Consider the following 12,785-nt stretch of genomic DNA (forward strand, 5'->3'; position numbering starts at 1 on the left):
TGCTAGCAGGTGTCCACATACTGTTGGTCATGTAGTGTAGCTACTACTACTACTAGCAGGTGTCCACATACTGTTGGTCATGTAGTGTAGCTACTACTACTACTAGCACGTGTCCACATACTGTTGGTCATGTAGTGTAGCTACTACTACTACTAGCAGGTGTCGGGTCATGTAGTGTAGCTACTACTACTAGCAGGTGTCCACATACTGTTGGTCATGTAGTGTAGCTACTACTACTACTAGCAGGTGTCCACATACTGTTGGTCATGTAGTGTAGCTACTACTACTACTACTACTACTACTACTACTACTACTAGCAGGTGTCCACATACTGTTGGTCATGTAGTGTAGCTACTACTACTACTACTACTACTACTAGCAGGTGTCCACATACTGTTGGTCATGTAGTGTAGCTACTACTACTACTAGCAGGTGTCCACATACTGTTGGTCATGTAGTGTAGCTACTACTACTACTACTACTACTACTACTAGCAGGTGTCCACATACTGTTGGTCATGTAGTGTAGCTACTACTACTACTACTACTACTACTACTAGCAGGTGTCCACATACTGTTGGTCATGTAGTGTAGCTACTACTACTACTAGCAGGTGTCCACATACTGTTGGTCATGTAGTGTAGCTACTACTACTAGCAGGTGTCCACATACTGTTGGTCATATAGTGTAGCTACTACTACTACTACTACTACTACTACTACTAGCAGTTGTCCACATACTGTTGGTCATGTAGTGTAGCTACTACTACTACTACTACTACTATCAGGTGTCCACATACTGTTGGTCATGTAGTGTAGCTGCTACTACTACTACTACTACTACTACTACTACTACGAGCAGGTGTCCACATACTTCTGGCCATGTAGTGTAGCTACTACTACTACTACTACGAGCAGGTGTCCACATACTTCTGGTCATGTAGTGTACTTCTGGTGTATCTACTGTAGCTAGGGGTGGGCGATATGAGCTAAAATTCATATCACGATATTTTCCACTGTCCAGACGATATCGATATGATATCACGATATATGACGTAAAAAAATATGAATCACATTTTAATATCCCTTCTTGGTTAAATTATATTAGTTAAGGAAAAATATGTATTTGAACCTTATATAACCAGAAAGAGTGAGGCATTGGACCGTATGGACCTGAAAAGTTTTTATTTGTATTGTGCAAACATGCATTCCGTAAACATGAGGTAGGTAGGCCTATATATATATATATATATATAAATTAGATATTAAGTAAAATTAAATAAAAAATAACAGGAGATAAAGAAAATAAGGTAATTACAAATTCAAATACGTGTGTTTGTTTTGGCTACGGTCCGTAGATATGTAAAAAACTAACCGTTTGAAACTAAACCTTTCAAGCCTCAACCATCAATTATCAACAATATCAACAAATCTTCACTAGAACTTTCTTCACAAGTTCCGTGCCAGGAATACCAGCATGTTGACTGTTTCTGGCTTTAGTGCTGCCCTGTGACATGTCACCACATTGCCCCCAGTGCTGAATGCCCTCTCAGAGGGGGCACTTGTGGCAGGGATGCATAAGTATTTCTTTGCCAGACAACTCACACGTGGAAAATTAGATCCGTGAAATCGCCACCACTCCAAAGGATCAGACTCGCTGTCTGCTGCCGTTGCCAGAATGTAGCTATTCAGCTCTTGCTCAATGATCTGCCTCTCTGAACATGAGGCAGGTGCACTGCTGGTCTGCTTAAAGAAGCTCCCAAGGCTCTTCTTGGGCTTCTTGCCTGATTGATGAGCAGTGGAAGCTTCTTTCTCCCTGTCAGTGTGATCCTCTGCAAGAGACGATTTTCCCAGGGCTGTGTTCTCCACCAGGAGGGCTTCGGTCTCTGAGGCAGCTCTCACCTTAAAAAATGAAAATAATTAAACTTTATTTGTATAGCACCTTTCATACATAAAATGCAGCCCAAAGTGCTTTACATTTGAAGCAATAAAACAAGAACAAATGAATAAATACCTTAATGTCCTCCAGTTTCTCAGCGGACATGTACCTGGTCTTGAACCTTGGATCTAGAAAGGTAGCCATGGAGAGCAGCTCATCTGTTGCAGGGTCAGTGTACTTGTTATTCAAGTAATCAAGAACCTTGATCTTGATCTCTTTGGTCAGTTCTGTATCGTCCTTGCTCAGATTTAGAACCTCTGCATTTAACAGATTGATGACAGGCTTCAAATAGGACACGCTCACATACGCTTCTCCTGACAGGGCATCTGTAAAGTCCTGGAGTGGCTTCAGTGCTGCTGTGACTGATTCCAAGACCTGGATGTCTTGCCAGGTAGGTACAAGGTGCCGTGTCTTTTTGTCCCCTGCCAGGACCTGTGTAATGGCCTTTTCCTGCTCCAGGACTCTTTCCATCATTTTCAGACGAGATCCCCACCTTGTCGGAGATTCTGTGATGAGCTTGTGCAGGGGCAGGCTTAGTTCATTCTGTGCTGTCATCAGGGCCTTCTGCTTTTTCCAGCTGTATGAGAACGTGCTAACCACCTTTTTGCAAACCCCTGTGGCCCGGGAAATCGCACACCCCTGTGGCCCGGGAGCGTTTTGGACACTCCTCTCTGGAAATTGGGAATAAGAAATCAAAATAATAGGGTGAAAAATAATCGAATCACAATACAATAATAATTAATAATAATGCATTTTTATATAGAAATCACAATACAATATAACTTTTAATCTTTGTTTGAGGATTTACGGCATTTACATTCAACTGTTACACATTTTACAAATCTGATGTGCTTAGATTTAGCCTACGGTACATGGCTGATGTGAGCTGTATTTTTTCTTAATAATAAGCATCATACAGGGTAGGCCTAGGCTACAGTCCTGAAACTTACCAATAGCATTGTGCAGCCTGTGTCCGAAACATCCAAGGTTTGCCCACTTGTTCAGCTGCAATGCCTTGATCATGTTCGATCCGCTGTCGGTCGTCATACAAACTTGACGCGACTCTTTTAATCCCCAGGACGACAGTATGTCCCTCAGCCCACCTGCAATTATTTCCCCGGTGTGGTCGTCTGGGAAATAAGACGTCTGTAGGCACTTACTTTTCAGTTTCCAGTCACCGTCTATGTAATGGATTGTGAGGCTTATATAAGGTTCTGTGGTACGACTTGACCATAGATCGGCAGTAGTGGAGAAGAATGGAATGTTATTTATCTCACTGTAAACTCTGTCCCAGCATTCTGTGTAAAGCTGTGGCAGGCATTTTTGGCTAAAATATTTGCGGCTCGGGATCTCATATCTTGGGTCCAGAGTTTGAATCAACTTTCTGAACCCCTCTTTCTCCACAGTTTGAATCGGTACCATGTCCTTCGCTATGTGATTTGTAATCGCAGCTGTGATGTCTATCCATTTTTTGCTCGTCTTCTCATAGCAAGTACCGGCAGCAAATGATGATATAATTGATTGTTGAGTGCGAGTCTGGCTTGTCTTCGGGCGAGCTCCTGGGCTTACTGTCTCACGCATTCTGGTGCATTGTTCATACTCACGGACATGTATGTTTTTTAAGTGATTGAACAGGTTGGTCGTGTTTCCACCTTTTGCTAAGACAACACGACGACACAACTTGCATAGGGTAGTGTTTTGGTCGGGGTCGGAGATTTTAAAGCCAAACCAGTTCCAAACAACAGAGGTGCCCCCTTTCTTCTTAACCAATTTATCCTCCTGCTCTTGAGCAACATCAATTTCTGTGTTTTCGCTCATCCTGGATTGTAAAGTTTTCCACCAATAGTTAACCTGCCTCCTAACTGCAGCTGCCTGCACACTTCTTTGTTGCTAGCACTACATGCGTGCAACAAGTGCATGCGACGTGCGCTCATAAAAATAGGTCAACATATTAACATACATTCTTTTATTCGTAAGAACCAAGAAAGGTTGGATAAAAAAAAAAAAAAAAAGATGTAGCTACTTAGTACTATCACTCAGTTGAAATTTGGAACAAAAAAATATTGATGCAAAATTCGAATTTATGAATTCTGAATAAATCGCGGTATCCATGATATTGCTAAATCCATATCATGGCGCGGCACAATACCGGTTTTTACTATCAAACCGGTATATCGCCCACTCCTAACTGTAGCCTAAAGTTACTTTATAATTCTCTCACTGAAATAAATGTATCTACCCCAAGGCGGCAGGTAGTTTAGTGGTTAAGAGCGTTGTGCCAGTAACCGAAAGGTCGCTGGTTCTAATCCCCGAACCGACTAGGTAAAAAATCTGTCTGTGCCCTTGAGCAAGGCACTTAACCCTAATTGCTCCTGTAAGTCGCTCTGGATAAGAGCGTCTGCTAAATGACTAATTATTATTATTATTATTATTATTATTTATTTCCTGTTACCAAGTCATTTACGGTTTCTATGCCTTTTAGTTTTCCTTGTGGACCAATTTATCGGTGATTTCTGAAATGCTTTCCATGGATTGTTCCATAAGGTTGTGTTTTTAGGGATTAATATTGATTCTTGTAGAATATGTTTCATTTTCTTTCTATATTTTTTTAAAGTATGAAGTTGTTAATGTTCTTAGATTCATCCTTTTGAAAATTGATACGTAAAAGTATTCTGTGGATGAGCACATCTTCAATATGTACCCACTGTTCCTCTTTAGTGCATTTTAACTATATGTCGCAAGTAAAAGCCTTGGGTGGTGAGTTGATACAATTCCAAGTCTTTTAGGTTAAAACCACCCTCAGATACTCACGAGTGGCGCAGCGGTCTAAGGCACTGCATCGCAGTGCTTGAGGTGCTACTACAGACCCGGGTTCGATCCCAGGCGGTGTCACAACCGGCCGTGACCAGGAGACCCCACGGGGGGTCATGAAAAAAAGTATTTGATCCCCTGCTGATTTTGTACATTTGCCCACTGACAAAGACATGATCAGTCTATAATTTTAATGGTAGGTTTATTTGAACAGTGAGAGACAGAATAACAACAACAAAATCCAGAAAAATGCATGTAAAAAATGTCAAATTGATTTGCATTTTAATGAGGGAAATAATGATTTGACCCCTCTGCAAAACATGACTTAGTACTTGGTGGCAAAACCCTTGTTGGCAATCACAGAGGTCAGACGTTTCTTGTAGTTGGCCACCAGTTTTGCACACATCTCAGGAGGGATTTTGTCCCACTCCTCTTTGCAGATCTTCTCCAAGTCATTAAGGTTTCGAGGCTGACGTTTGGCAACTCAAACCTTCAGCTCCCTCCACAGATTTTCTATGGGATTAAGGTCTGGAGACTGGCTAGGCCACTCCAGGTCCTTAATGTGCTTCTTCTTGAGCCACTCCTTTGTTGCCTTGACTGTGTGTTCTGGGTCATTGTCATGCTGGAATACCCATCCACGACCCATTTTCAATGCCCTGGCTGAGGGAAGGAGGTTCTCACCCAAGATTTGACAGTACATGGCCCCGTCCATCGTCCCTTTGATGCGGTGAAGTTGTCCTGTCCCCTTAGCAGAAAAACACCCCCAAAGCATAATGTTTCCACCTCCATGTTTGACGGTGGGGATGGTGTTCTTGGGGTCATAGGTAGCATTCCTCCTCCTCCAAACACGGCGAGTTGAGTTGATCCCAATGAGCTCCATTTTCGTCTCATCTGACCACAACACTTTCACCCAGTTCTCCTCTGAATCATTCAGATGTTCATTGGCAAACTTCAGACGGGCCTGTATATGTGCTTTCTTGAGCAGGGGGACCTTGCGGGCGCTGCAGGATTTCAGTCCTTCATGGCGTAGTGTGTTACCAATTGTTTTCTTGGTGACTATGGTCCCAGCTGCCTTGAGATCATTGACAAGAACTTAACCATTTAATTTCATATTTACAGTGTTGTTGTTATTGGTCAGCTAGCTGGCTGGTTAAGTTAGCACTAGCCTAGCTAGCTAACATCCCCGACCATGAGTTCACTAAGCTACTCTCCTCCTGCTAAAGAAGAGGAGGTCTGCTGGACGGAGAAAGAAGCTCTAGTGAAAGAGGAGGAGGAAGAGGAGGATGTTACAATACAAAAACAAGTAGAGGGTGAAGCTGTTACCGTGAAAGAAGAAGAGAAAGATGTTACAGTGAAAGAAGAGGAAGACGCGTTCAGAGTGAAAGAGGAGGAGGATGTTACAGTGAAAGAAGAGGAGGAAGCAGTCTTTGGAGTGAAAGAGGAGGAGGAGGAGATGACTGTCACATCGAAAAAGGAGGAGGTGGAAGAAGAGGAGGAAACTGGATATCTGGTTCCGGTTTCCCAAAGGCATCTTAAGGCATCCAATGGTTCTAATGATGAACTTAGCAGTAAGATGCTTTTGAGAAACCGGGCCCTGATTAACACTAGTAAGTACTGTCTTAAAAACAGAGGCACAACCTCTGCAGTTGTTGAACTGATGTGTGGTGTTAAAGGGGGAATCTGCAGTTGCTACATCCATATTTGGACTTTTATATTATTTATATATATCCATTGATTCTTGAAGAATATAACACATGCCTCATGAGCTTAGTTCAACTGTCGTACCCCATCAGATCCCAAAATAAGCTTTTTCTACTCCAATGTTTAGAAACAGTGTAAATGTAAACCAACACTGTATAGCCTCAACATGGTTAAAACTATAATATTGATGTCATGGATGGTCCGACCTTGCATCCATAGGTCTGTCTATGATTTTGAGAGTAGTTACATTTCTCCAGTCCCATCCACCATCTTATTACCAAAACAGTGGTGGAATGACAGCTTTGTTATTGTTTGAACTGCAGATTGGTTGATTGATTGATGTGTGGCTTTTTTTTAAAGGGGCAACCTAGGTTTTAAACAGCAGCAAAATTGGGGGCTGGAGAAATGTAACCACTCTCAAATTCATAGAGAAAGCTATTGTAGCAACCTTAACCCAAAACCTAGCGACCTCATCAAGAAGTTCAGACATCTTGGTATAACAGTTAAAAGGTGTTGGCTTGACAGTCTCTGGACCCAGGTTTGAGTCCAGCTCAGGGCTACCCCTGGAATTCACTACACTATGAATACAAGGACTGGCCATCCATCAGGTCAAAATCACAGTTTTAACCTGGTTTTGAAGATATACAGTGTTTGTTTACAACCAGTGGCATTATACAAGCTTATATTTTGGTTTTTGATGGGGAAATACATTTGAGGCATTTATAAGTTATATTCTTCAAGAATCAATGGCTATACAGTATATGGGTCTTTCTATAACTGCCAGTGAGAATTTCCTTGCATTTATGGCAGTGTAGTTCCCTTAAGGGTCAGTCAACTTTGGTAAAACATGCTATGGGGAGTCGTGACTTAGGTTGAAGGATCTAAACTGACACCTGAAAAGGCCAATGAAATCCGCGCCTCGCTGGAAGCCCTGCCTTCCACAGGTGATGAGCGTTAGGCTCGGATTCATTCCTTCAATTATTCCGCTCTTTACCTCGTTGTGAACAGGAACGATTCATGCTACAGGTGTAGACGTTACTTACAAGCTACCTGCCCGAATACATAGTGCCAACTGTAAAGTTTGGTGGAGGAGGAATAATGGTCTGGGGCTGTTTTCATGGTTCAGGCTCCTTAGTTCCAGTGAAGGGAAATCTTAATGCTACAGCATACAAATCCAAATAGACCTTACCGTGAAATTCTTACTTACAAGCCCTTAACCAACAGTGCAGTTAAATAAAGTCAATAAAATATTTACTAAATAAACTAAAGTAAAAAGTAACACAATAAAATAACAATAACGAGGCTATATACAGGGGGTACCGGTACCGAGGTAATGTGCCGGGGTACAGGTTGGTCCAGGTAATAATGAGGCTATATACAGGGGGTACCGGTACCGAGGTAATGGGCTGGGGTACAGGTTAGTCCAGGTAATGAGGCTATATACAGGGGGTACCGGTACCAAGGTAATGTGCCGGGGTACAGGTTAGTCCAGGTAATAATGAGGCTATATACAGGGGGTACCGGTACCGAGGTAATGGGCTGGGATACAGGTTAGTCCAGGTAATAATGAGGCTATATACAGGGGGTACCGGTACCGAGGTAATGGGCTGGGATACAGGTTAGTTGAGGTAATTTGTGCATGTACAGTACCAGTCAAAAGTTTGGACACACCTACTCATTCCAGGGTTTTTCTTAATTTTTTACTATTTTCTACATTGTAGAATAATAGTGAAGACATCAAAACTATGAAATAACACATATGGAATCATGTAGTAACCAAAAAAGTGTTAAACAAATCAAAATATACAGTGGTGTGAAAAAGTCTTTGCCCCCTTCCTGATTTCTTATTTGTTTGCATGTTTGTCACACTTAAATGTTTCAGATCATCAAACAAATTTAAATATTAGTCAAAGATAACACAAGTAAACACAAAATGCAGTTTTGAAATGAAGGTTGTTATTATTAAGGGAAAACTAAATCCAAACCTACATGGTGAAAAAGTGTTTGCCCCCCCTCCCTGTTATAACACAACTCAACTGTGGTTTATCACACCTGAGTTCAATTCCTCTAGCCACACCCAGGCCTGATTACTGCCACACCTGTTCTCAATCAAGGAATCACTTAAATAGGACCTGCCTGACAACGTGAAGTAGACCAAAAGATCCATCAGTCTGGAAAAGGTTATAAAGCCATTTCTAAAGCTTTGACTCCAGCGAACCACAGTGAGAGCCATTATCCACAAATGGCGAAAACATGGAACAGTGGTTAACCTTCCCAGGAGTAGCCGGCCGACCAAAATTACCCCAAGAGCGCAGCGACGACTCATCCAAGAGGTCACAAAAGACCTCACAACAACATCCAAAGAGCTGCAGGCCTCACTTGCCTCAGTTAAGGTCAGTGTTCATGACTCCACCACAAGAAAGAGACTGGGCAGAAATGGCCTGCATGGCAGAGTTCCAAGACGAAAACCACTGCTGAGCAAAAATAACATTAAGGCTCGTCTCATTTTTGCCAGAAAACATCTTGATGATCCCCCAAGACCTTTGGGAAAATACTCTGTGGACCGACGAGACAAAAGTTGAACTTTTTGGAAGGTGTGTGTCCTATTACATCTGGCGTAAAAGTAACACTGCATTTCAGATATGGCAATATTGTAACGATCCCTGCAGTCTGAGTCGGTTCCTGTCTGTGTACTAGTTTTTCTGCTCGGGATCTCCAGTTTCCCGAGGGTTCTGGAACGCTCCCTGCCTGGTTACCGGGCAACGTTGCTAGGCGGGAGCTCTCTTGATTTCCGCACCTGCATCCCATCAGCAATCTGCACACCTGGTCCTGATCATCACCCTTCTTAGGCTCTGTCCTAACGTCCATTCCCTGCCGGATCGTTAGCCATGAACAGTATGTTTGTCCGTGTATCAGCCTTGGAACTTCTAGCGTTAGTTTTGTTGTTTTGCACCTTTTTGACTTGCTGTATACTTACCTCCGTTTTGTTCTATCTGCAGTCACTCACCCGGAACCTTCACCCAACCTCTGCCTGATGGTCGGCGGCTGCCGAGCCATTACTGGACCTACCACTGCACCCTCAACAACCCATCCACGCCACCCGCTCTGTTCCCTGGATTATTCAGCCTCACTCGTGTATCTATTAAATAAACACTCACCTTTGTTTCCACTTACCTTGTCCTGGTCTGCTTCTGGGTTCTGGCTTAGTAAACCGTGACAGAACGATCCGGCCAGTAATGAACCCAGCGGACCTGGACTCTGTTCGCCATGCCATTACCCATCAGGAGAAGACGTTGGGCCATCATAGCACGGAGCTACAGGAGATCGCGTTGGCAGTTCGGAACCTTTCTACCGGTCTGACGGAGGTCCAGAACCAGCGCAAGTTTCCGGTGGAGGATCCACTACCGGTTTCACCCATCTCGCCTGCCGCTTCTGGAGCTGTGTCCTTCCGTGAGCCCAAGGTTCCGACGCCGGATAAATATGAGGGGGAGCTGGGAAGATGCCGTTCTTTCCTTATGCAGTGTGGGTTAGTGTTCGATCTACAGCCCTACTCCTATGCCACAGACAAGGCTAGGATAGCCTTTGTGATTGAGTTGCTGCGTGGTCGAGCGCTGGAGTGGGCTTCAGCCGTTTGGGAACGACAGGACCCCTGCATGGCTTCATACCAGGGGTTCACGGCCGAGATGAGGAAGCTCTTCGACCATTCCGTCCGAGGGAGGGACGCAGCTAGGCGCCTGTTTTCGCTTCGCCAAGGAACTCGCAGCGTGGCCGACTTCGTGATCGAGTTCAAGACGTTGGCTGTGGAGAGTGGGTGGAATGAGGAGTCTCTGCAAGCGGCCTTTTACCAGGGTCTGTCGGAGCAGCTCAAGGATGAGTTGATCTCCTATCCGGAGCCTAGTGACCTGGACAGCTTGTTAGCCTTGTCTATTCGGGTGGATAATCGAGTCCGAGAGCGAAGGAGGGAGAAGCAATGGTTTCCGTCCAACCGATCAGCTTCTCAGGTTCCAGTCGGGTCGGGGATTGGACCAGAATACGTCGATCATCGTCCACCACACAGGATTAGTGGAGAGGTCCTGTCTCCCGATTCTGAACCCATGCAAGTAGGGCGGCACGGGTTAACCAAGGAGGAACGCCAACTCAGACGTAGGACTAACTGTTGCCTCTACTGTGGTGGTTCGGGACATTACCTCGCCACCTGTTCCCGGCGGTCGTCAAACTGCGCGGCTCGCTAAAGTTGGGAGGACTTTTAGCGAGCCAGTTTCGACCTCTCAATACCTCTGTCAGACCCCGTTTCCCGGCTACCCTTATGAACAGGAATCAGAGCTTAGCGATTAACGCTTTTATCGATTCAGGTGCCGATGGAAGCTTTCTTGATGCCGAGTTGGTGGAACAGCTGGGGCTTTCCAAGGAGCAATTGCCGGAAGCCATTGAAGCGACCACTCTGAACGGCAGTAGTCTGGCACGTATCACGATGAGGACTGAACCGGTTAAGATGCTGTTGTCGGGGAATCATTCGGAGATGATTTCATTCTTCATTCTGCCGTCTTCCCATGTTCCTCTGGTCCTTGGATACCCCTGGCTGAAGGAACACAATCCCACGTTCGATTGGGTGACGGGCAAGGTAACGAGTTGGAGCCTTGATTGTCATGCTAACTGTCTCAAGACTGCCTGTCCCCATTCGGTTCCCAGTCAGGTGATTGAGGCTAAACCCCCAGATTTGTCCCTGGTTCCCGAGACATATCACGATTTGGGGGAAGTGTTCAGTAAGCAGAAGGCTCTGTCACTCCCTCCCCACCGACCATATGATTGTGCCATCAACCTGTTCCCTGGAGCCGTCTACCCCAAGGGAAGGTTATACAGTATCTCCCGACCTGAACGTGAGGCTTTGGAGACCTACATCAAGGAGTCCCTAGCTACTGGTCTCGTTCGTCCCTCGTCATCACCCCTGGGGGCAGGATTCTTCTTTGTGGGTAAGAAGGATGGCTCTCTTCGACCGTGTATTGATTATCGGGGGTTGAATGACATCACGGTCAAGAACAAGTATCCCCTGCCCTTGATGAGCTCTGCCTTCGACTCCTTACAGGGTGCTACGGTGTTCACCAAGCTAGACCTACGCAATGCGTATCACATGGTCCGGATCAGAGAGGGGGACGAGTGGTTGACGGGTTTCAATACACCGATGGGTCACTTCGAGTATCAGGTGATGCCGTTTGGACTGACCAATGCTCCAGCGGTATTCCAGAGTATGGTGAACGACGTCCTGAGAGATATGATCGGTCTCTTTGTGTTTGTTTACCTGGATGACATTCTGATCTTCTCGAAGGAACCTTCCGACCACGTCCAGCATGTCCGGCAGGTTCTGCAGCGATTGTTGGAGAATCGCCTGTTCGTGAAGGCCGAGAAGTGCGAGTTTCACGCCCACACGACATCCTTCCTCGGGTACATCATCTCCAGGGGAGAGATTAGGATGGACCAGGAGAAGGTTAGAGCGGTTCTGGAATGGGCCCAGCCCGGTACGAGATTGCAGCTCCAGAGATTTTTGGGGTTTGCGAATTTCTACCGCAGATTCATCCGGGATTACAGCCGTGTGGCCGCTCCGTTAACTGCCTTGACTTCCAGTATCAGGACCTTCAAGTGGAATCCGGAGGCGGATCGAGCGTTTCTGGATTTGAAGAGGCGATTCACCAACGCACCGATTCTCTCTCAACCGGACACGGCCCGTCAGTTCGTCGTTGAAGTGGACGCGTCTGATGTGGGAGTTGGCGCCATCCTGTCGCAGCGATGCTCCACGGACAGTAAACTCCATCCCTGCGCCTACTACTCTCGTCGCCTTTCGCCTGCGGAGAGGAACTACGATGTGGGTAACCGGGAGCTTCTCGCGGTGAAACTTGCCTTGGAGGAGTGGCGCCACTGGTTGGAGGGGGCGGAGCAACCGTTTATTGTCTGGACTGACCACAAGAATCTTGCTTACGTGCAATCGGCTAGACGTCTCAACTCCCGTCAGGCCAGGTGGGCGTTGTTTTTCGGACGATTCAATTTTTCCCTGACGTTCCGACCTGGATCTAAGAACGGCAAGGCGGACGCCTTGTCCCGGATGTTCTCCAAGACGGAAGAGAGTGGGTCCAAGTCCGAGACGATTCTCCCCCGGAACTGCGTCGTGGGAGCAGTTATGTGGAAGATTGAGGAGGAGGTGATGGCGGCCCTTCGGACGCAGCCCGGTCCCAGTAACGGTCCACCCGGTCGGTTGTTTGTGCCTGAGTCGGTTCGTCCTGCTGTCCTCAAATGGTCCCACGCCAGCAAGATGGCTTGTCACCCTGGCGTGGCTCGGACGATGGC

This window comes from Coregonus lavaretus (genome assembly GCF_964263955.1).
Source record: "Coregonus lavaretus genome assembly, contig: HAP1_SCAFFOLD_135, whole genome shotgun sequence".
In the NCBI taxonomy this organism is placed as follows: domain Eukaryota; kingdom Metazoa; phylum Chordata; class Actinopteri; order Salmoniformes; family Salmonidae; genus Coregonus; species Coregonus lavaretus.